Source organism: Taeniopygia guttata, chromosome 25 (assembly GCF_048771995.1).
Source record: "Taeniopygia guttata chromosome 25, bTaeGut7.mat, whole genome shotgun sequence".
Taxonomy (NCBI): domain Eukaryota; kingdom Metazoa; phylum Chordata; class Aves; order Passeriformes; family Estrildidae; genus Taeniopygia; species Taeniopygia guttata.
Genome location: NC_133050.1, coordinates 2,799,941 through 2,823,987, shown reverse-complemented (window position 1 = coordinate 2,823,987; position 24,047 = coordinate 2,799,941). Strand labels below are relative to the sequence as shown.

Sequence of the window (24,047 nt, the reverse complement as noted above, 5' to 3'; positions counted from 1 at the left end):
GCTCACTGCAATGATTTTTTTCTCCTTAGAGTTATCATGGCACTTCTCTTTCAGGTACTTCGCCACCTCAGCCGGATTCTGAATTTTTTCACTTGGAAAGTCCCAGGCTATAGGGTCAGAAAATTCCTTTAAGATTTGGCCCATATCCTCCCATTTCCCACACCACTCAAGATTTCTCACACCTGGGTCTACTCCTGGGTCAGAGGTCTCATCAGCCCCTCTAGAAATCTCAGCCCTCATTCTAGAGAGACTGCAGACTGTATAGAGAAAGCTTACCAGATTAAACACCACGAAGATGGTCTCCTTAACAGTCAGGGGAAACTGAACATTCTCTAATAGGGAGGTAACAAATTCAGAGGAGAAGAAGGAAAGCAAAGGCTGAAAAGCCTCATCCCCTACTTCCCCTCTAACAAACTGGCTGTACAACCATAACCATGAACCATACATTCCAGGAACAGACCTCAGCACCTTTATAAACCCTCTGGAAGCTATTACACCCAAGCACAGCACAATGGATATTCTGGTCAGTGCCCTTCTACTGCAAAACCTACGTATTAGGGACAATACCGGAGCTATTCCTGGATAAAAAAATAAACCTAGGGACCACAGGGGGATTAAGATCTGAAAAACCCCTAGGGACCAGAGACACATGCAGGCCTTTACCCCAAGAGACAATATTAATTCAAACAACATAACCAGTAACTGCTCCATACCCAGACAAAATAATTGGAACAAAAATATGATTACAACAGGGTTTTTTTCCACTCTCTCGAGCCCCGAGTTGGGCGCCAAAATATTTGTCCTAGTTTAGGGCAAATTTGGGGAAAACCCCCTGAAAGGAGCCCCCAGGAAACCCCCACGGCCCCTCCCCACCCACCTGGTTCAGGGAAAAATTTCCTCTGAGAGGGAAGTGGAAAAGAACCTGTTTATTCAACAACAAAGCACTCCCCAGCACCAAAACAATTAACAACACAAGATGACAACAAAACTCTTTCACCCCTCTGAAGAGCTGAACAAATCCAGAAGGTCTTTCCTGGGAGTGGTCGCCCGGGTCTGGACGCTGGGGATGGCTGCTGCAGATCACCAAATGCAGGCTCCTGGTGTTCCTTGGTGTTTCCCAGATCCCAGTCCAGAGCAGGCTGGATGATATTCAGAAAGAGGAAAGGGAAAAAAAAAAACAACAGTCCAGGGAAAGAATTGGACTGCTTAACCTAACTATGAAGCAAAGCAAGAAAGCAAGAAAGCAGGCAAAGCAAGCAAGCCAAGCAAGCAAGCAAGCAAAGCAAAGCCAGCCAGCCAGCCCTAGCCTTTTCTAGCTTTCCAGCAGACATGGGGGGAGGTGAACCAGATGATAACACAGCAAAACAAACCTTCACTTTCAGAGTCAGTTCTGAAAGCACAGAACATAATATCAAACGTAAACAGAACACACGATTGGAGATACAAACACCATAACAGTCACCCTAGGACAGCAATGTACTTTACCTCATAAACCAAACCCTTTTAAAGACTCAGCAGCCTTCAAAAATTTGAGTAAGGAAAGAGAAAAAACCCACACTTATGAGATTTTCACTAAAGCAGTCCATTAAAAATTAAATTACATGACCACAAGCATCTCATCTAGTAACTTTCATTTAGTTGACTTCTGGGTAAAATTACTGCTCTTCTTCACAAGCATCCTCAAATATAAAAATTGTAACAGACCAAAGCGTTGTTCCCAGCCCAGAGATTGAGAAATGTACAACAACCAAGCAAAGAAACAAAGAGAATGAAAACATAGCCCTTTAAGATGTGTTTCAGTAACTGCCACACACAAAAAACCTGAAAACTGCTACACACATCCATCTGGCACATTGGGAAGTATCATCCTAAACATACCTCAACTGCTGCTTCTTTTTCAGGTGGGTACCTCCTGCTCATTACTGATTAAGTTACCACTCTAGAGCTCGACAGAAAGGACAAGGAGTTGGCAACATTTGTTTACAAGGACAAGGAGTTGGCAACATTTGTTTACCATGAAGACTACCATGAGCTTTCTAAATTTGCCCATGCTGTGGGATTTGCCTTCAGCCTCTGTGCTCAACACTACCCAGTCCTCCCCCCTGTGCCAGGCAGGAAGGGGGCTCCCAGCCAGAAGTTCCTGGAGTACATCCCACGTGCTCAACACTGAGAAAACTGGGAAAGCTTTCACTTTTGAAACTCCACTTCACTGTTCCCAGGCGGAGTCTTAAGGGCGCTGTTACCTACACTTGCAGCAGCAGTGAGAAGCTCCCGACTTAGCTATGACTCCTTTATGTCCACAGCCTGAGCTCAGAGCTGTCAGGACCTTCATTACTGAGCACAGCAAGAGAAGGGGTATTTCATTACTGAGCACAGCAAGAGAAGGGGTATTTCCACAGCAGCAGCACTTTGGGCGCTGTCCCCGCACACTTGGGACTGTGGCCATGTGTGTGGTGGCACTGCGGGAGTGCGGGGCAGCAGGGTGAGCAGTGCGGGTGTGGAGGCACAGTGGGCACGGTACCTGGAGCAGCAGGTGGAGTGTGTGTGTGGGGTACAGAGAGAAGCAGGTGAATACGTGTGGGGTGTGTGGGTGGGTGCACAGCGGTGAGAGGCACATGTCGGGCACGGAGCCATGGCGGGAAGCTTCCTTTACAAGCAGGGACCTCCTGCCCAGGGCCCGGCCTGCAGACACTGCCCCCCTCCAGCGGGTTGAACCCCCACTACAGACAACAAACAACCTTTCCCCTTCGGGATGCTCTCCGTGCCTGCTCCCGCACTGCTGGGCCGCCCAAACCCGCCAGCAGCGAGGTGAGAGCGGTGGGAGAGGGCCCGGCTGCCTGGGAGCCGTCAGGCCCCGCCGCGGGCCGGGGAGCCGCCGCAGGAGCCGGGGGGGAGAACGGACAAAGGGCGGCGGCACCTGCACTCACCAACAGCAGCAACCCTCGCTGGCCTCTAGCGTGAAGTTTATGCGGGTGCCGCGGGTGAAAGGGAGCAGCACCTTGTCGGTGTTGAGCCTGGAGGAGGCGGCGCCCCGGGCGCGGGAGGAGCCATGCTGCCGCCGGCGGGGCCGTGCGGGGCGCGAAAGAGCGGCGGGGCCGGGCAGGGCAGGGCAGGGCTGGGCTGGGCCGGGCTGGGCCGGGCCGGGCTGGGCAGGGCGGGGCCGGGCAGGGCAGGGCAGGGCTGGGCTGGGCCGGGCTGGGCCGGGCAGGGCAGGGCTGGGCCGGGCAGGGCTGGGCTGGGCTGGGTTGGGCAGGTCTGGGCTGGGCTGGGCTGGGCTGGGCCGGGCAGGGCAGGGCGGGGCCGGGCAGGGCAGGGCAGGGCTGGGCTGGGCCGGGCAGGGCAGGGCCGGGCAGGGCAGGGCTGGGCCGGGCTGGGCCGGGCAGGGCTGGGCCGGGCAGGGCAGGGCTGGGCCGGGCAGGGCTGGGCTGGGCTGGGTTGGGCAGGTCTGGGCTGGGCTGGGCTGGGCTGGGCTGGGCTGGGCTGGGCACGGCCTCGCCCGCCCTCCGCCCCCCGGGGCCGCGCCGCCCTCCCTCAGGGGAACTCACGCGGTGCCAATGGCCAGGCGCCGGCTGTTTGAAAAACGTCCTTTTCTCCGGGCCTAACCCCCAGTGTCTCGTGGAGTCGTGCTCTAGACCCTTCCCCTTCCCCAGCCAGGCTCCAGCACCGCAATGTCTGTTATGTCGTGGGTAGCAAAGCTGAACACAGGGTTCGAAGTGTGGCTTCAGCTGAGCCCAGCACAGCGGGACGGTCACTGCCCTGGTCCTGCTGCCACAGCAGTGCTGGAACAAGCCGGGTGCCATTGGCCTTCCTGGCCCCCTTCATGTTCCCCGGACACACTGGTGCTAACAGCTATGCTGAGAAACTGTTCATTCATTACCACAGCATCTCAGAATGGTTTCGGTCAGAAGGGGCCTTAAATCACCGACTCCCACCCCCGCCCTGGGCACCTTCCACAGTCCCAGGCTGCTCCAAGCCCTGTCCAACCTCGCCTTGGGCACTGCCAGGGATCCAGGGGCAGCCACAGCTGCTCTGGGCACCTGTGCCAGGGCCTCTCCACCCTCACAGGGAGGAATTTATTCTTAACATCTAATCTCAAACCCCTCTCTTTCAGTTTGAAGCCACCCTCCCTCTTCTTGTAACCCCAGGCCCTTACAAATAGCCTCTCCCTATTTTTTTTTGTCAATTCCTTACGGTACTGGAAGGCCACAATTAAGTCACCCCAAAGCTTCTCCAGGCTGAACAAACCCAATTGTCCCAGCCTTTCCTTGTATGAGTGATGCTCCATGTGTGAAGGATCTGATTGTCCTTACCTATGAAAGAAGCATGGTACACATAGGCATCAGGAGAATGGATTTCAGAAAGGTCACATGCATGTTGGAGATCCTTAAAAGATCCTTAAATCCTACTCAGAAGATCAGCTTGCTGTCCAGGCACATGAGCTAAAAGTTTACCCAGCTTTAATTTAGGTGGTATTACCAAAGTTAGCCAGTTCTCATTTATTCTAAGCAAGTAAACTTCTACAGGACGTTCTCTTTACATAGGAGCACTATTTGCACTATTTATTCAGCTTGTGTTTTACTTATCAGTACCTCAGCAATGCTGTTCCACTTTCTATCCCAGAGGAATGTGTGCTGCTGGACAGTTCAGTTCTCCCTGCAGCTTCTGTGCGTGTATTACTCATTTTCTGATTAACGATCATGAAATTGTATGGTCTGATTTAGAGAAGAGCTGAACTATGCAATTTAAGTTAATAGGAGCTGGGCCTAGAAAGATGTGTGATATTAAAGGTGTTGGCAAATCAAGCTCTTGCACTTTAAATCGCCCCCCAAAATACTGAGGGTTGTTTATCTTCTTTACTATTTCTCTCAGTGAAGTTGGAAGCTTTCTTTGTAGACATGTTAGGAAGATAAGTTCAGTAAAGACTGGGATATTAGGGAGGAATGTATAAAATTGCCCATGGCTAAAGAGTACAATGTGTTTACAGTTAGTACAATTACAACTGAGTAAATAAGAGGTAGATAATGAGTATTTTGCAGCCTGTGTTGTGAATGAGGTGAGGAAATGTCTGTATCCTAATACTTCCTAGCTTTAAAAGCAGAGTGTGCAATCTCAGAATTTATTTCCTTTCTCTCATCAGCAGCGGTGGTGATGAGTATTCAATGTGAGAAGAATAATTTTCCAGTAGCAAATACTTCTTAGACTTGAGTTCTTTTCATAAGGATCAGCAAGGTGCAGCTGGGACCTTAAAGCCTATTGATGAAACATGACAGTGAAGTATTGCAAGTAAACATCCAACACACCTTTCAGTGCATACCTAGCGGTTTTAAGAACAGAGTAAGGCAGGGGACATTGATGAGCAAATCTACAGTTTCCATTATATGGTAAAATTACCAAGTGAATTGTGTGCTCCCTTGAATTGTAAGTCATGCACTGCAGCACTGTGTTAGCATTTCTTTTGGCCAGAGGAGGCTGAGCTGGGGGGCAGCCAGTGCAGTCAGGGTGTGCTCTGAGGAGTCTCCACCTCAGGGGTAGGAAGGACTCACTAAAACATCAGGGGCTGACTTAGCAGCGTTGCTGCACTGCTCCACTTTTCCTTTCTGCGCTGCTGTGAGATCCATAGGAGTCAGCACAGCCCTCCTGCCAGGACAGACAGTGCAAACACCTCCTCTCAGGGTTTCCCGGTGTGCCGGAGAATGGGAGCAGGATACACCTGCCAGGAATTGGAGGTAATTTTACAGACATATCAATGTACACCTGAGTAAGTCTGATAAAGAACACAAATGGAAATGCCTTGGTCACAAAGAATGTGATTACAGAGCGATAAGAGGGAGTGCTTTAATAAGCTGCTTAAGGAGGGAGATAGGCAAACAATAAATGGTTGTTCCCTAAGAAGCTGAGCCTTTTGTGGAAGAATTTCAGGAGATTTTAGAGGCAATCAAAATACATGCAATAAATAACAAAACACCAGGTGCTGATCATGTTTCTATTGGAATATGAAACTAAAAGGGAGAGAATTACTGAAAGATTTTACAAACTCACTTGGTTGGTCAGAAGATCTGAAAACACTGCCAAGGAACCAGACAGACATGTACTCTGATCAAATCTTTTAAATCTATCAATTTCTGAGGGAAATATGTTTTTCATAAAGCTAGAAAAATGTGTGTCAATATATGATTAGGTGATCTGTTGACAGTGAAATACTTTTAAATCCTTGTTCAAGAAAAGGAAGTATTTGAATGGCACACTGATAAAGGACCATCTGGACAAGAAACACCTGGCTTAATTTTCAGGCATTTCATATTTTTAAAAGTCTGAGTAATTTAAAATATTTTAAACTTATCTTTGGAGCGAAAGAACACACCCCCCAAGAGCGCCCAAACCCAAACAACAAAACCAACTCTAAATAAATGCAACTTAGAAGGTGAAACTTCAGCAAAATGGTAAGGCAATGAGGTGTGGAGGGTTATTTTAAAGTGTGCTGGGTGAGGATGACTCAAACCAGCTCCAATCTTAACCCCTGCAGGTATGTCTGTACTTGTGAGTTAACAGTGTAGGACCAGCTCTGTGAAGTTTCAGCAGCTGAATGCATTAGGTACAATTTACTTGTAAGAGCAGTTTCATTAAGCTGAAATAATCAGGGCTCACCCAGCAGAATGATGAAAAACATTCTCCATTATCACACTCTTGAACCTCTCAAATAAAATAATATTTGATTGAAAGGCTGAAGAATGCCTGACAAGCACTAGTAATACATTTAATGAAACGCCTTTTCCTGTAGGGATGCAGCTCTGGTTGGGAAGAGAATGGGGAGTTGCCTACACCATGCTGAGGAGGAGATGAAAAGGGCAAGTCACTAGAGTTGACAAAGAAGGTGGTCTGGGAATAGTAACTTTAGAGCAGAGTAACAGTGATGGGTCTCTTTTTTTGACTGATGCTGTCTGTGTTTACGCTGCAGAGCAGAACAGTATCCTGCAAAAATCACTGGGAAAGATGGTCAGCTTCCTTCCTGCCTGGCAGGCTGCTGCTCCCCTTGTCTGTCTCACCCATCACTGAGATCATAGCACATATATTTCCTGACTGACCAGCTCAATGGCTTTCATTGCTGGGCTTTTTTCTGCTTAATTTGCTTGCTGGTTCCACCCTCATAGCTGCAGAGCCTTGAAAAGTATCTCCAGCAAAGGAACTTCAGTCAAAGAAGTATGTAAAGCATCCAATATATTAAAAGGTACCTAAAAACCAACAACAGAGGAACAGCACTTCAGCTGGTGTCCCTTAGCGCCAGCAAAAGACTCAGAGAATCCCAGGATGGATGAGGCGTTACACTGCATTACCTCACACGGGTATTTGAGACTTACAGAGTACAGAAAGAGTCCTTTTCCAGTTATTTCTGGATCACTTTCTCCACCAGTAATCACATTCAATTTACTGTATTAGACTTTTGTATCTTCATACACCTATGGAAGGTTTTATGAGAACATCCTTTCAGCCTTACTACTGCTTTCTACAGGGGTAATGATGGACTGACAGCAATATAAAACTGACTATTTTGGTTATCCTGGCAGGATTTTCCTTCCTTCCAAGGCATTAGGCCAAAGGAAGGCATAAATTCAGAAAATGTCAAAAATTAAGGCAGGCAGTTACTGGTGTCGAGGAAGGAATGTTTAAAATTGATGGAGGTTCAGTTCATTCAGGTTATTGAGACAAGTTCTTGTGTTTAGAAAATGGGTAAAATAAGAGTCAAGCCTGCCTTTCTTTGCACAGCTTCATCTGCCAGGGATGCTGCTGGGAGTTTTCCAATGTGTACCAGGTACAACTCAGTCCCCACAGAGAAATGCAGCTCTTTAGATCCCTGTTCCTATGGGATAAATCCATTCGAGATGCAAGACTTTCCCAGATCCTGTAAAATCCCAAGACCTCACTAATTTATGCAGGATGAGTCTGATAACATTGAGATTATGAAATAGTTGCACCAGATAAAAATAACGGATTTTCACTTCAGAGTTTATCTATCTTTCTAATGTAAATTTATGGTTATGAAAGGAGGTTATTTGTAGGTGTCTTTTCAAGCTGTTACATGACAGTGCTTCTGCCTTGTGCCTTTGTACACAGATAGAAATCACATTAATGAGCTATTCACCCAACAACTCAATGAATGCAGGAGTGAGGAGAATTCACAAGATAAGACAAGTAACAAACAAAAATCCCAACCTTTGTTTCTGCTTTAAATACACCTAGGAAATTTAGCAGAACACAGAAATCTTACATCTTGAAAATAATGAATACTATTTATGAGCAGGCATGTGAATATGTTTAATACAGTTAATAGTACTAACAAAAGTGCATTTGGTCTTTTCAAGGTTACTTGATTGCAAATTATACTATGTACAACTCACAAATCTTAAGTAGGCATTCCAGTACAATAATTCTGAGTCTGTTTTAAACATGAACACTCTTCTGAATTCGTTTGCTATTTTTTATGCATTAAACACCAACATGGGACAATGTATAAAATCCCATCATCTTTTCTATTTTTCCCATTCTCTTCATGTAGAAGTCTTCTGATCTGATTTATCTCAGCACTGACAGTGATCTATAGGGTTCTGTACCTAAAAAACAAGGATCTCAGACTTCCCCATCTACAGAGACACTAGAAAGTGTGCATTTCAACTCTAAAATTGCATTTCTTAATTTAAAATATTTCTTTTCATTCTAATATATACATAAGTACTAAAAATTCAACTCCTCCTGCCCACCTTGAAGAAACCTAAATTCTTTTACATGCACAGTGAGTCCTTCAAAGGAGTCATCACTTCCTTCACAAGAATGTCAGTGGAAAAACAGGAGGTGCTGCAATATACCACAGACTATAACAGATCATATACTGCACTCAGGTGCCCTGATTTCTGTTTTGTCTCCTAAAATCCTTTCAGGGTCACTTTTCCAGGTAAGCTATCTACCAATCAAGTTACTGTGGGGAATGGAATATTCAACATTGAAAAATTGGATTAATTTATGGAGCAAAAAAGTTGTCTTTGATGTGAATCTGCAACTGCAGATTTGTAGCAAATAAAAAGGTTAAATACAATGTCTCTGAGACAAATTCATTGCAGATAGTGAGGCACAGGACAGTAATTTTAAATGTCAGGCATTTTGTAAGTTCTTCTAACCCGAGTAAAGGAATCTGCTTTGATAGAACTTACTGAAAACTTTAGTAAAGCATGTCAGATTTCCCGAAGAACTTCATGGTTTCCCATGGAAAGGCCTATTAGTTTAGTAACACAGGTTTAGTTCAATAAATTTTCAATTAAATGCATTATTACACCTGCACACTTTCTGTGAAGTAGCACACTTTTTGTGCTAAGAAAATTTGGTCCCTCATAGTGTTCATGCATGAAGGAGGTTCACTTCAATAGCATATGAATATTCATTAACATTTTTTGTATTCTTCTACCTCTCCTTTGGGACAAAGTTCAAACAAGATGATTTGTACTTGGAAGACACTAATTAGAGTTTTTAAAGCTGTATAAATTTCACACTTTTTAGATGTTGAAGTATCGTAGTTCCAGGAATAACTCTAGACTTTCTGCTGAAATTTATAACACATCTAAGTTTTAATATATTAGTTTTTATAACAGTGGCAGAACACTAAGAAACTGCCCTTTTTTATGTGGTTTGGTGATGTTTATTCCAAATGTATTTTTTGCTTTCAGAAATATCCCCTACAGATACTATACCAAAGTATCAGAGAAATGCGGGACTTTTTCTGATATCCAGAAAAATCTAAATTACTTTGAGAAGGCAGCATGTCCTGCCAGCATGATTAAAGCTACAATAGTCATCAGTTTGGTTCATCTTGTTCATCTTTGACTTCAGGCTTGATTAGCTATAAATGCTTACCTTGTCCTCTCTGGATCAAATACCTAAACAAGCTTTGATTTTCCAAGGATATTCTAGCCAAGGCACTTTTAGCAGTTTCACTGGGGGAAAATGCTTAAGGTACTGTTTTATAGTTCAGTGATGCCATACACAGCAAAGGGAACAGGAATACAGAGGTAGTTTCCCCCCTCTTTTAAAATTAGATTTGGTTTTTCCTCACGTAGCCTGTTATTTTTTTTCAAGACCCATAATTAAATTCAGTGAAAATCGCAGGTACTTGCACTTGCAAAGTTTTGGGATGTGTTTTGGTTTGATTTTTTCTTCAGCTTACAAGTAAATCACAAGTCATCCTGATTTTCCCTGTGTCAATACTGTTGTTCCCATGCAAAGAGTTTTAATTCATTAGGCTGTCAGTTTTCAATTCAGTAGGAGGCTAATATTAGTATGTCCCAAGGATCTGGACTGTAGTTAGCATTTAATACACTCATTCGTTATCCAGAAAGGCCGAAACGAAGTGTAGAACAGAAAAATGATGTCAGCAGGATTTTCAGATAACAACATTATTTATCTTCCTAAGAGAAGGCTGTGATAAACTTCATGGGAACAGAACTAGGCAAGTTGGCAACATAATAGTTGGTGAAACTCAGACATTGACAAATGCAGGGGAGAGCATGGGAGATTGGCAAATCTGAACTGCCTGTGCCCAGGGCCCTGTTCTAACTTCACACTAACTGCTAAGGGAAAAAGAACACCCAGCACAATTATAGACTCTTCTCAATGCCCAGCAGCACTCAAAAGCTAAATAAGGTGATGGAATACAAAAAGAAATATCCTAGAAAAGACCCAAAAAAGTGGGAAAACATTTGTTCCTGTTTTCCTTTGAAGCTCACAATAAGCTGGGGTCATTCCTGCTCACCTGGGATCTGTCATAGGAGAGGGCCATGCCTCTAACAGCTCCTAAATCCATTCTCAGGTGCAAAAATCCTCCCAGCATCCCTCTGTTTGCAAAAATCAAGGTTTTGTGCTCATTAATAGGAAAAGCTCTATGGGTGGCCTGCAGCTGATGTTCTTTTGTTTGCTGGACCCCAGTCCGTGCTCAGGTCTAAATGACCGACTCAGCCCCGAGCTGCTCTTAAGACTGATTTGACCAAAGGCACTGAAGCTCTGTTGACTACAAATTGTCCAGGAAAACAAGCACAGGAACTTAGCTAATGTCAGTGACAGAAGCAGAGTGCAGAGTTGAACCTGTGAAGCCATCTCACTGCCGCCTCCCCCCACCCTTTTATTTTGAATTGATTTAATGTCTGGGGTGCCAGTTCTTGCATGAAATGGGTCCTCAGCAAGGATCTGCTGGGCCTCCTTGTGGTAAAAAGGCAAACTGAAATTAAAAGGAGGTTGATGGCTTTTAAAAAAAACATATGCCTGTTTTTAAAAGCTTAGATTAGCAGAGGACAAGGCCTCAGGGTAAGCCTAAGGCCTGCACCACAAGCCAGAGGAGCTCTAACAGTGCTGTGTAACAAGGTGTTCCTGTGGACACGAGGTACCCTTGAAAGAGCCCGGGTTCTCTGCACTCAGGGATTTTTTAAAGTCTCCTGGGGGTGCTTGATTGTTGTGCTTTGGATCCTCTGGCCCACTGGTCCTTTTCTGGGTCGCTGACAGCTCTGTAAGAGGATGCAGTCCTGACCAATCATTTTGGAACACAGCAATTTTACCGGGTGGCTCGTTTCCCAGTCCTAGTTCCAGTTGCTGTCATCACCCTAGGATGTGACTTTTCTAGAAGATTCTTACTCTTGCAACCCCCCTGTCTCTGTTTAGTAGCCATAGACATACACTTAAACAACTGTACATTCAAGTCAATAACTTACCATATTAATTATATATCAACTCATTATATTAATTAACAATCCATAACAACATATAATTAACCATCAATAACTCCACCTATGAAAGTGAATTTATTTATACCATCCTGGGTGTCTCCCTTTGTGCTCCCAGTGCTTCTGGTCTGGTTTGCCTGAGAAATTTGTCCATTATGCCTCTGTTTCCTGTCATTCCAATGCATGGCCCTTTCCCACTGCTTGGCATTTAAATATTCTGATTATTTGACTGGATACCTTACATCTTGCATTTCATCACATCAAATTGTGTTAATCAGACTCTGTCCTATCAGGAGTTTCTGGAACACATTTCCAAGCCTTCCAGCTGGAGCCCAAGGGAAGCTGTTTCTGTCTTGCATCATAAAACTGCAAGGTTTTTTGCAAAGATAGCCCTTTACAAACAACATGTTGTGTGCATTAACATTCGAGGGGCTGCTTTCCAAGACAGACAAAAACCCCATGAACAAACAGCAAACAAACCAAAAAACATATTAAAAACTGGTACTTCCATTTTAGCTCTTGCTTTCAATGTTTTCCAAGCCAGCCTCCTTTTCCACTGCAGTATTTTTCTTTGCAAACCCTTGCAACAAACCCTTGCAAGATGATGTGACTTATCAAGGAAAACACAACTCACACACAATGCATATATTGAAGTAAGCATGCAGACTCCCATTATCACAATCATCATAATTTATGTTGCTGTTCATTTTTATGTCAGATTGTTTTCAGAAGGGTGAGAACAGTATCTCAGGTCCCCGGCTAGTTTGATGCCGTAGCCACTTATTATCTCCTTTCTTACAAGCTGTCCTCCCGGTAGTTCCTCTGCCCATTGGTTGCTCTTGTATCTCTGCCTCCTTCACCTATTTTTATCTTTTTCTGCATTTGTGAGGGTGTTTGTGTTGGTTTGGTTTTTTTCTTGGTGCTTGTTTTGTTTGCCTGTTTTATTTGGTTACAGTTTTGCTTTTGCTTTTTGCTTTTTGTTTTTTTCATCCACTTAACAGCAGAAATAACCTTGTGATTTGTATGGTGAAGTTTTGATACACAGGTGTTGCACATAAATGTTGGTTTTTTAAAGTCATCTCAGACACAGACCTGCAAGCCCCTGTGACTGGAGAACTGAGTGCTCTCAGACAGCAAATTGTGCATGAACAGGAAACTTGTAGTTCCTATCTCCTTTACACAGGGCAAAATGTAAAGTGGTGGGAATGGTGCCAATTCTAGCCTTTCTTTTGCCTTGTTTAGCTGCCATGCCATACCACCGTGCTAGAGTCCTCAATGAACTGCAAGGGTCCCACAAGAAAGGCTGGGACAGAGTGTTCAGAGTGTTCAACAAGGCCTGTGGCAACAGCACAAGGGGTGATGGCTTTCAGCTGCAGGAGGCTGATTGAGGTTGGATCTCAGGAAGCTGCTCTTTCCCACTGAGGCTGCTGAGGCACTGGCCCAGGCTGTGGATGCCCCATCCTTGGGAACAGGGCTCTGAGCACCATGGTCTGGGGGAACGTTGCTAAGCATGGAACCAAAGGCTCTCTAGCTCAACTGTCACGTCACAATCCATGTCCCACCTGGAACTGCCAGCAGCCAGCAAGCAGCACAACACAACTGTTGGCCCTGGGGTCAGCACGCCCTGCGCACTGCTCCTGCCCGCTTCTGCCACCCTTCTTGTTCCTGCCCCCGGATACCCCTATCATCAGTTTTGATAGCTGCTGAAGGCCTGGATTGCGTCATCCATCCCTGCAGGATGATCACCTTTGTCCTGAGAAAGGTACGGTGCCATTCCATGCAGGGGGATCCCCCCAGCTGCCCGGGTGGGCTGGAGTTCTGGGGGGATGGGGTGGGACAGGGACCCCACTCTGAGGTTTTGCTACCTCTACAGGCTGTCGCAGACAGAGAGGAAGAGATGGAGGTGGACACACCAATTGATACAGAGGAGAAGATGGAAGTGGATGGAGAACATACTGGAGAGGAAGAGATGGAGGTGGATGTGGAAGAGGATATGGACGTGGAAATGGAAGAGTGCACCGAGGACATGGAAATTGATGAGAAAGATGAAGAGGAGGCCATGGTCCTGGGATGAAGACCGGTGCCAGCAGCAGGACAGGTACGTGGTCCCCACAGGACGAGTGGGTTCCCTGCAGCCAGGCTGGGGCTGGGCTGGGTGGTCCCTGCTCCGGCCACACAAGCCCCATCCCAGTGCCTGGGGCCCAGCCCCCAGACCCAGCCAGCCTCAGCTCTGGCAGCAGGGTCCCACTGTGCCAGCCTGGGGACACACGGAAGAGCCCTCTGTGCCTGACTGGAGTGACCATGGCACCTGCTTTTCTTCCAGGACTGATGGAGATCCGGGACAGAGATGGCACCCTTTTGTACATAGTTTTAGAGTTTGTTGCTGCCTTTAGGATATAGGTTTTAGGGCTTTGTTTTGTCTTCTGTAAATACATTTCAAATATTGTTGTTAGATATGTTCTTAGGTATATACGTTCAATAAATTGTTGTTATTAGAAATATTCCTTCAAAAGTCAATGTGTTCTGTGTTTTCATTGCTGTTCTTCTGTAAATAAACAAGCCTGATTTTTCACTCCCCAGTTCTCTTTCCATTTGCTTCAGGCACAGGCAGTATTGGCAAAGTTGTGTTTTCCGCTTGCTCCAGGTTCCCAGGGCGGGAGGTTCATGGGGGAGCTGGCACAGCCACCCCAGGAGTGGGGGTACCTGCACAGAGGGGTCCCACTGACAGAGGTCACTGTCTCCTTGCAGTCTCTCTGGACACACTTGGGAGCTGCAGGGGCAAATCCCAGCGTGCCCGGTCCCGTGGGATCCCATGTTGGGACTCAATGTCCCAGCCAGGGTGAGCACTGCTTGTGGCCCTGGGCTCAGCATGGCAGGCCTGGTGCTCACACCACTGCAGACTTCAAGCTGGCCATGCACAGCTCCGTGTTTCTCCCAAAAATATCACTGCTGCAGCACCTGGGGTTCCCCAGTGCTGGCCTTGTTATCCCTACTGCATGGAGGATCGCATGGCATGGCAAAGGATGGATCCCATGTGGCATCCAACCTGCCCTGATCCAGGCTGGGCACCAGCAGGGGAAGGTGCAGTGCAATGTCTGCACAACCCAACCAGCCATCCTACCCCAGCCGCTGCATGAGATGGAAAAGCAGGTGGGGAGTGACTCCAAACAGCACTGTCTGATTTATCTTAGCCAAAACCAGCACTGGGGGTTGTTGGGAGAAAGGGAGAATTCACATGTTCAGTGACACATTGGAAGGACCCTGATCAGATTCACAGAGCAAGGAGAAATTCTGCATCCCTGATTTGCAGTATTTTCTGCTAAAACACACACCTGTCAGCCCAGGTAAAAGCAGATGTTCAATAGAGAGCTGGCTGGGATTAGGTAACAAGCAGATAGGAACAGGGAAGCAGCAGTATGTGACTTCTGTGTAGTTCTGAATGATGTTGTTCAAGACTGAGCTGCATAGTAATAAGAAATGGAAAAGCAATGATGGGAAAATTAATAGACGTACACAACAGTGGAGATGAGATTGGATCTGAGGCAGGACTTGGTTCCAATCAAATCTGCCTGGGAAGAGGCCTGGCTTCAAATCGCATTGTTTGCTTTCCTTTGAAGAACAATAGCCAAAATATGACAGATGAATATTCCTGGGGTAGAGGTTGGTAATTCAACTGCCAACCTCAGGAGAGGAAGGATTGCAGGAACCACAAGAGGAAGACAAATTGTAGTCTCATCAAACAACAGAAAAGTCCAGTGCCTGTGTATAAATATACAGTGCTTGTGTTGAATTCTTCCAGGAAAATGCAAGTCTGAAGTGAATCCCAGGTGTTTGACTTCATGAAAATCAGCAAGCCCTGATTCGATTTCCTTCCCAGTCGGTGAATATGAAATCCCTGGGCAGATGCCTCAGTTCCAGGTGTAGGTAGAGTTACTGTATCCAGGAACCTCTCTCTCCTCTGCATCTCCCATTTTTCTGAAAACAAGTCCACACAGTGGCCCCAGCGGCAGCACGTGTCACCCTCTGAGCTGCACTCGCTGAGATTTAGATTGCAGCCCCACTGAAGAACAACAAAGGCTCCTTTGTGCCCATACCCAGAGACAGAGCCCAGAATTGATGTTGGAAGGGATTTAAAGGGCAAACACAGGTGGCTCTAATCCCCCTTCTCACTTCACCTAGGCAATGTAGCTCTTCTTTTGGCCAAGTTCAGCAGCCCACTCATAGAATCCTAGCATGGTTTGGCTTAGGAAGGAACTCATGACCATCTCATTCCATGCCCCCTGCCTGCCACTATGCCAGGTTGCTCCAAGCCCTGTCCAATTGGTCTGGAACACCTCCAGGCATGGAGCTGCCACAGCTTCTCTGGTCAGTCTGTTCCAGGCTCTTTCCAATCTCACAGAAAAGAATTTCTTCCCACTCTCCTTCTAAACCTGTCCTTTGTCAGGCTGAACCCATTCCCCCTTGTTCTCTCCCTCTAGAGCCTTTTCCAAAGTCCCTCTCCAGGTCTCCTCAAGCACCTTCAGGCATTGGAAGGAGCTCAAAGGTCTCCCTGGGGTGGCTCCAGCAGCTCCACATCCTTCACCAATTCCAGAAACCAACCAGAGTTCAATAAATAGGAGACAAGAACTAGGTGGTTCAATCATGGTTACCAACACACGGCAATGACACAGGAACCCTCAAGCCCTGTGGTTCTCTGAGACCAGCTCTGCATTCCTCCCACGCTGAGGGAGGGCACCAGCAGGAGGGATCAGCACTGCCAGGGCAAAAGGTGGCCTCTTTTGATGGCCCTTGAAACTGGACATGTGAAATGAGGTACACAAAGCCAAAGGCCAGGTGGACCTGTCATCTCTGAATGGCTCTTTACAGTCTTCCCAGGAACATGAATGACAGTCACTGTTTTGCCAGGGAAACAGCATCTGTTGGGAATGTGGTGCAGAAAATGTGCTTTCTGCTCCTCTCAGAGCCAAAATTCCTACCCATTCTTGTAAGTCCCTCTAAGAAAAGGACCCTGTTCAGCTGAGTGACAGTGAAGCAAAAAAGCAACCCAGGAATGCATTTTGCTGCTCACAATACCCTCCATTCACATGGGTGACTTTGCACTGGCACACAGGAGAAGGGAAGGAACCCAAACACATCATTGTACATAAAATCAGATGTGTTGAGGGATGAACACATCTCACAGGGATATGGAAACCTCCCCTGAAAACCCAGTCAGGGAGAGCCTGAGCTCTTTTGTGGCTCTAGGCAGGAAGATGCTCAGGATCTCCCAGAGAGGCTCAGCAGGCAGTAGGATTGTGCCTGGATCTCGCTCTGGAAAGGCCAGTGGCTCAACTGAGAGCTGTGGGAATGATTTATAATGCACTGAGAGGGGCCACAGACCTGCAAGGGTCTTTCATCAGGAGCAAAGAGCAGCCTGGAGGGTGGGGAATGCTGGAGCTGTACCACTGTGTGCTCATCCTTCACCTTAATGGGGAGCTGCCCCCAAAGTTGCTATGTATCACTTTTATGGTTCTCCTGTTGGGTATATTTTGGAGCAGCTGTTTTCTGTGGCTTTTCATGGTGGGAAGCAGCCATTTGCCTGCTCAGATATCCTCACAACTAATACTAACTCCTCATTCCCTTTGGTTTTATTTGGGTTTTTTAATGTATTTTTTTGGTTTGTGTGGGTTTGTTTGTTCGGGTTTTTGTCTGTTTTGCTTTGAGTTTTTTGTTTGCTTTTTTATAAGTGAGAGGTGAACTTGGCATAGCCAAACTCAAAAAAATGTACACCAGGCTTGACTTTCCAGAAATTGCTTTTGGCTGGCTTTAACTTCATCCTCCAGGCTCAGGATAACCAGTACATTTGCAGATTTTCCTCTGCAACATCAGCTTGCCCAGACTTTGTTCCGTGTATCAGAAATGGAGAAGAAAATGGATATTGTGCCAAGCTTCATTTCAACCTGCATCAGCATGAGAGAAAAGAAGAAAAAAAAAAAAAGAAAATATTCACCAGTTAGAGCAGAACCAGTGTCCCACCATCTTCCCCTCCACTGTTATTAATTTTGTACATTTAGAGGCAAACCTGGGCCTAAAGCTTCCATCGCTCAGTTCCTGATGCAGGACTGCAAGGGTCCCACAAGAAAGGCTGGGACAGAGTGTTCAGAGTGTTCAACAGGGCCTGTGGCAACAGCACAAGGGGCGATGGCTTTCAGCTGCAGGAGGCTGATTGAGGTTGGATCTCAGGAAGCTGCTCTTTCCCACTGAGGCTGCTGAGGCACTGGCCCAGGCTGTGGATGCCCCATCCTTGGGAACAGGGCTCTGAGCACCATGGTCTGGGGGAACGTTGCTAAGCATGGAACCAAAGGCTCTCTAGCTCAACTGTCACGTCACAATCCATGTCCCACCTGGAACTGCCAGCACCCAGCAAGCAGCACAACACAACTGTTGGCCCTGGGGTCAGCACACCCTGCACGCTGCTCCTGCCCGCTCCTGCCACCCTTCTTGTTCCTGCCCCCGGATACCCCCATCATCAGTTTCGATAGCTGCCGAAGGCCTGGATTGCGTCATCCATCCCTGCAGGATGATCACCTTTGTCCTGAGAAAGGTACGGTGCCATTCCATGCAGGGGGACCCCCCCAGCTGCCCGGGTGGGCTGGAGTTCTGGGGGGATGGGGTGGGACAGGGACCCCACTCTGAGGTTTTGCTACCTCTGCAGGCTGTCGCAGACAGAGAGGAAGAGATGGAGGTGGACACACTAATTGATACAGAGGAGAAGATGGAAGTGGATGGAGAACAGACTGGAGAGGAAGAGATGGAGGTGGATGTGGAAGAGGAGATGGACGTGGAAATGGAAGAGTGCACCGAGGACATGGAAATTGATGAGAAAGATGAAGAGGAGGCCATGGTCCTGGGATGAAGACCGATGCCAGCAGCAGGACAGGTACGTGGTCCCCACAGGACGAGTGGGTTCCCTGCAGCCAGGCTGGGGCTGGGCTGGGTGGTCCCTGCTCCGGCCACACAAGCCCCATCCCAGTGCCTGGGGCCCAGCCCCCAGACCCAGCCAGCCTCAGCTCTGGCAGCAGGGTCCCACTGTGCCAGCCTGGGGACACACGGAAGAGCCCTCTGTGCCTGACTGGAGTGACCATGGCACCTGCTTTTCTTCCAGGACTGATGGAGATCCGGGACAGAGATGGCACCCTTTTGTACATAGTTTTAGAGTTTGTTGTTCTCTTTAGGATATAGGTTTTAGGGCTTCGTTTTGTCTTCTGTAAATATGTTTCTAATATTGTTGTTAGATATGTTCTTATGTATATACGGTCAATAAATTGTTGTTATTAGAAATATTCCTTCAAAAGTCAATGTGTTCTGTGTTTTCATTGCTGTTCTTCTGTAAATAAACAAGCCTGATTTTTCACTCCCCAGTTCTCTTTCCATTTGCTTCAGGCACAGGCAGTATTGGCAAAGTTGTGTTTTCCGCTTGCTCCAGGTTCCCAGGGCGGGAGGTTCATGGGGGAGCTGGCACAGCCACCCCAGGAGTGGGGGTACCTGCACAGAGGGGTCCCACTGACAGAGGTCACTGTCTCCTTGCAGTCTCTCTGGACACACTGGGGAGCTGCAGGGGCAAATCCCAGCGTGCCCGGTCCCATGGGATACCATCTTGGAGCAGGACTGAGCCTGCGTGGTCCTGCACAGCCTCATCCATGGCTCTTGCCTGGATAGCCCCAGTGATAGTAAAAGGGTTTTAAAATCATAGGGATTTAGGGTTAACAGGAAAAATAAGCTTATTAGGCCCTGGAAAAATAAGTACCCTAAGCACATGAAGAACTTGTACTTGCTAGAACTGCACCTGTGTAGCTAGTAGATGATAAATTATATAATTCTTAGATATGATGATTGTTTAGTAATTAAATATAATTACTGTTTAATCATAAGAATAAACATGAGAAACTGTGGTCAGGGCCCTAAGAAAGATCACGAGAAACTCATGTCACTGTATATAATAGAACAATATATGCTGAATAATTAATGTGTAAATTATACAACGATAGAATATAAAATGCGTTCAGCTCGAAAGCCATGTCAGAGTCAGATTTGGGTCTGTACCCCTGACTCCCAGAGCTCTTAGTAAAAGCACCTGCATATAATCGAATCCTGTGATTATGTGTGTTCCGGAACGCTAACACCAGGGCCAGCGAGGTGCACTGGGCTGTGGGCAGCCCCTGTTCCTGGGCACCCTGAGGGGCTGGACCAGCCTGGAGGCAGCCTCAGCACAGGGGCCTCGGTCCTACATGGACCGAGATTTCCTTTGGAAGCCCCCTCTGTCACCAGACTCTGGGACATGCACAACACAAATTGATCCTCCTAGTTAAAGGTGTGACGTTCATTGGCACAAATTTGTCCCTTGGACTTTCTTGCACAGCAAATGTCAGCGCTTGTCATCCCTGTTCTGCACTCCCTGCTCGGGCACCAAAACATCTGAACCTGACAGAACATCTCTAATTAGCACCAACCTGCAGAGAGCTGTCACAGCTTTTCATCAAAAGCAGCAAATAAATGATTCCCACGGGGTCCCACACAGCTCTGTGGGGACTTTGTGTGGCTGCACTTCCAGCACCAGCCCAGGTGCACAGGAATTTCAGGAGATACAGAAGGAATTGGCCATTCACAGAGGAAAACATGACTTTGCATGGCCCAGATCCCCACAACACAGCAGACTCTGGTAACCCAGACTCTGCACTTTTACTTTCACCTCTGTGCCTTACTTTGCCTCTCACTAAACTCCTCCCAGTTTCCCTCATGCTCAGGTTCCCAAGATCATTACAAGCAGCATTGGGAGCCGGGATAGAGGATGGGAACTGTCCCAAGGCTCAACAAAATTTCTCTTCTCAGGCCTGACAAGTCCAGCCAAGGAGAGAGGAAAAGCCTGCATGAAAGAGGTGTGAAATCAAAGCAGTAATCAAATTTAGGTACAATGAGGGAAGCTGAGAGGTTTTCAATGTTCAGAACAAGATTAGCAGCTCCAGACACAGGAGGGATGCAACATTTTCCCCACTGTAACAACTCTGTGATGCAAATTGCATCTCAAATCCTTCTCCCCAGCTCCTCGGACCTTTTCAGCCACAAACCTGGTGCTGAATTTTTAAAGCAAAGTGGAAGCTGGTCAGAGGTAGTTTACAAATAAAAATCTCAGAGGACAGTTTGGAAGCACCAGCAGGAGCAAGGAGAGGCAGAGCCTGGCCCCCGGGGTGCAGCACAGCTACATGACACATGCCTGAAACTCTAAGAAATTAAAGAACTTGCCACTGGTTTCTCTCCCACAGGAAGTACAGAAGGTAACTTGAAAAAAAAATTAAATGCCTGCAGCCTCCTGCCCACGGAGGAATAACACAGAACCAAAAGGAAAAAAAAAATTAGGAAGAGAGAAATAAATTGGACTTGCTCATGGAGGAAAGCCTGGCAGCAAGTTTTATCCCCTTTCAAAACATCTTTCTACCCGCATCTACCTGGTTAGGATACAGCTCACTGCTTCAGTTTTTACCTGCTATGCAAAAAAAATAGGACCATCCCCCTAGGTTTGTGCTTGAGGAGTCAAAGGGAATTCCCATGCCTTGTGCCCATCTGTCCCTCTCTCTGTGTGTGTGTGTGTGCACAGAGTCTTCTCCCAGGTAACAACCAACAGGACAAGAGGAAACAGCCTCAAGTTGCACCAGTGGAGGCTCAGATTGGATATTAGGAAAATTTCCTCACCAAAGAGCAGTCTAGCAGTGGCACAGGCTGCCCAGGGCACTGGAGTAACCATCTCTAGAGGCATTTAAAGGAGGTGTGGATGTGGCACCTGGGGACATGGTTCAGTGGTGAGCTTGGCACTGCTGCGGGAATGGTTGGACTCCATGAGCTTTGAGAGCTTTTCCAAGCTAAACAATTCTTGCAAAGCTCCTTGACTCAGTGTCCCAGCCATGGTGAGCACTGCTTGTGGCCCTGGGCTCAGCATGGCAGGCCTGGTGCTCACACCACTGCAGACTTCAAGCTGGCCATGCACAGCACCGTGTTTCTCCCAAAAATATCACTGCTGCAGCACCTGGGGTTCCCCAGTGCTGGGCTTGTTATCCCTACTGCATGGAGGATCGCATGGCATGGCAAAGGATGGATCCCATGTGGCATCCAGCCTGCCCTGATCCAGGCTGGGCACCAGCAGGGGAAGGTGCAGTGCATTGTCTGCACTGCAGTCTTTTACTTATTAAAAGCCCCCCTGAAAGGGATCCCAGCACATTCTCTCGCTAGGGGAGGAAATAATACAGCAAGGTAGGACTGATGTGGAAAATTCAGCTCATCACATCCCAGGGGCTCACCAGCCCTTTGCACACCACTCCTGGATGGAAAGCTGCTGCAGGGACCTGAGGTCCGTGCTGGGAGCAGCAAATCCGAGTGTTGAGCAGGCAGGGTGCCAGCAGCTGCTCCTGCTCCTCCTCTGAGTCACTGCCCTGTCACCTTGGCGAGCAGAGCCAGGAGCACCTGAGAGCAGCTCCAGCACCCCAGAACATCTTGTTTCCTGTTACTCCAGCAGCACTCTCTGATTACACATTCTCCCCCTGCTGCTAATTAATTAAATAAAATCTGGAGCACGTTAGCAGATGCAGGAGGGACTCACCCGTTGGCACACGCTGCCTCTGACCCCCTCCACAGCAGCCCTGAGGAACAGAGCGCTTTTTCCTCAGCATTTCAGGGCTGGTGTTCCCCCTCTCCCAATTTTTGCCCTGTTTCTGGCAGAAGGCACCAAAATGAAGTTACTTGCATAAGGAGGGAATGTGTTTTGGGCTGATTTTGGACAAAAAGCTTGGTCGGGCCTCATCCCTCTCCCTGAGGCCTTGGGCTGCCATACTCTGGGTGGGAGTTTCTGCAGCAGCACCCAATCCTATGCAAAAAGCATTAAATGCTCTGATTTCATCTCACAGCACTAATTACTTCTCACAGGGCCTTTGATGCTGCTGAATAACTCATTAAATTCCCTCTGACCTGCCACAGCTTTGGCTGAGGGCACAGGGCCCTTGCAGGCCCGGGTGCCTCATGAAAGCCACCTCAGTGCCACCACACAGGCAGCGTGTGGCAGGGCAGGCTCATCCAGGACACCATCCACAGGGTGCAAAGAGAATGGAAAGCTCTGTCAAACGTGCTGTAAAATCAGTCAGAGAAATTGTCCTTGACCAGCTGTCTCTCCAGGCCCTGCTTCCAGGGCTGGCACCAGCAAATGGGCCCTTGTGTGAATAGATCTGTCAAAGCCCACAGGAGCAATTCCCATCCCAGCCCTGCCTACTCAAAGTGGCATCATTTTGGTACCTGACTACTTCCAAGGTGAAAGCATATTCTCTCTAATTTGCTAAATTGACAAATTTACTCCTCTCAGGAGACAGTCTCATTTCCATCTTCTACCTCTTTAGCTTTGTACACTCAGTCTATAGCATGAAAAGATTTTACCTTAATTTCTTCTCCAGGAAAGAAGTCATTGATCTTTTATTTGTGGCACTTTTATTTGGCATGTTGTCTACAAAAATCCACTGCTCATCACATCGAAGGTTCATCCAGTAGTGCCAATTACTCCAGCACTGGAAATCTATAGTGGGATGGGTGGAAGGAACAGGGTCAAAATGAATGGGTCTTCTCAGAGGAAGAAGCAGAATCTGGGAAGACAGCACAGCTTTAAATTAGGATATCTGCTGTGCACGGCAAGAAAAAACACAAGCCATTCCTCATCCTGTCTCTGGATGTGATTCAACCCACCGTCCCCAGCTCTGGAAGTGTGGTGCAGAGTCTGGTCCTCACTCCCCTGGCAAATGACAGAGATGAGCAGATCTCAGCCTAGAATCCCTGTGGATTGACAGCAAGAACTCCTACAAGATGTAACTCATGTGTTTATAACAAGCACTGCATCCACTGGCAGAGAATGTTTTGCTCTTCATCCTTCCCACTCTCCAGGAATCTCTCTAGGAAATTCCACTCTCTAGTGTGGATAAAGCAGTAGAGATGGAAGGTTCTGTGTGCCCCAAAAGTCATCAGCCTCTTCATCCCACAGCTCTCCCACTCACAGCCGTCAGTTCTGTGCAGAGCTGGCACAAACTGGTCACTACTGGCACTGCCTGTGGTCTGAGCTGGGAACTGTGCATCACCATCAAGCTTCAAGTGCTTTCTAGTGGGAAGTGTTTTACACAGTTCCCTACAGATTCTGGTTCTGGGTCAGTCCCACAGCAGCTCTGGGGAGTGTTTAGGTCAACAGGGTCTCCCAAGGCTGCAGCTGGAGCTTGGGGCTTCCTTCCAAACCAC

General features: G+C 47.3%; 1 pseudogene; it reads right to left on the bottom strand.

The window, feature by feature from the left end:
- Positions 1-24,047, bottom strand: part of LOC115498348 (nuclear pore membrane glycoprotein 210-like) — an 88,224-nt pseudogene that overhangs the window by 48,677 nt on the left and 15,500 nt on the right.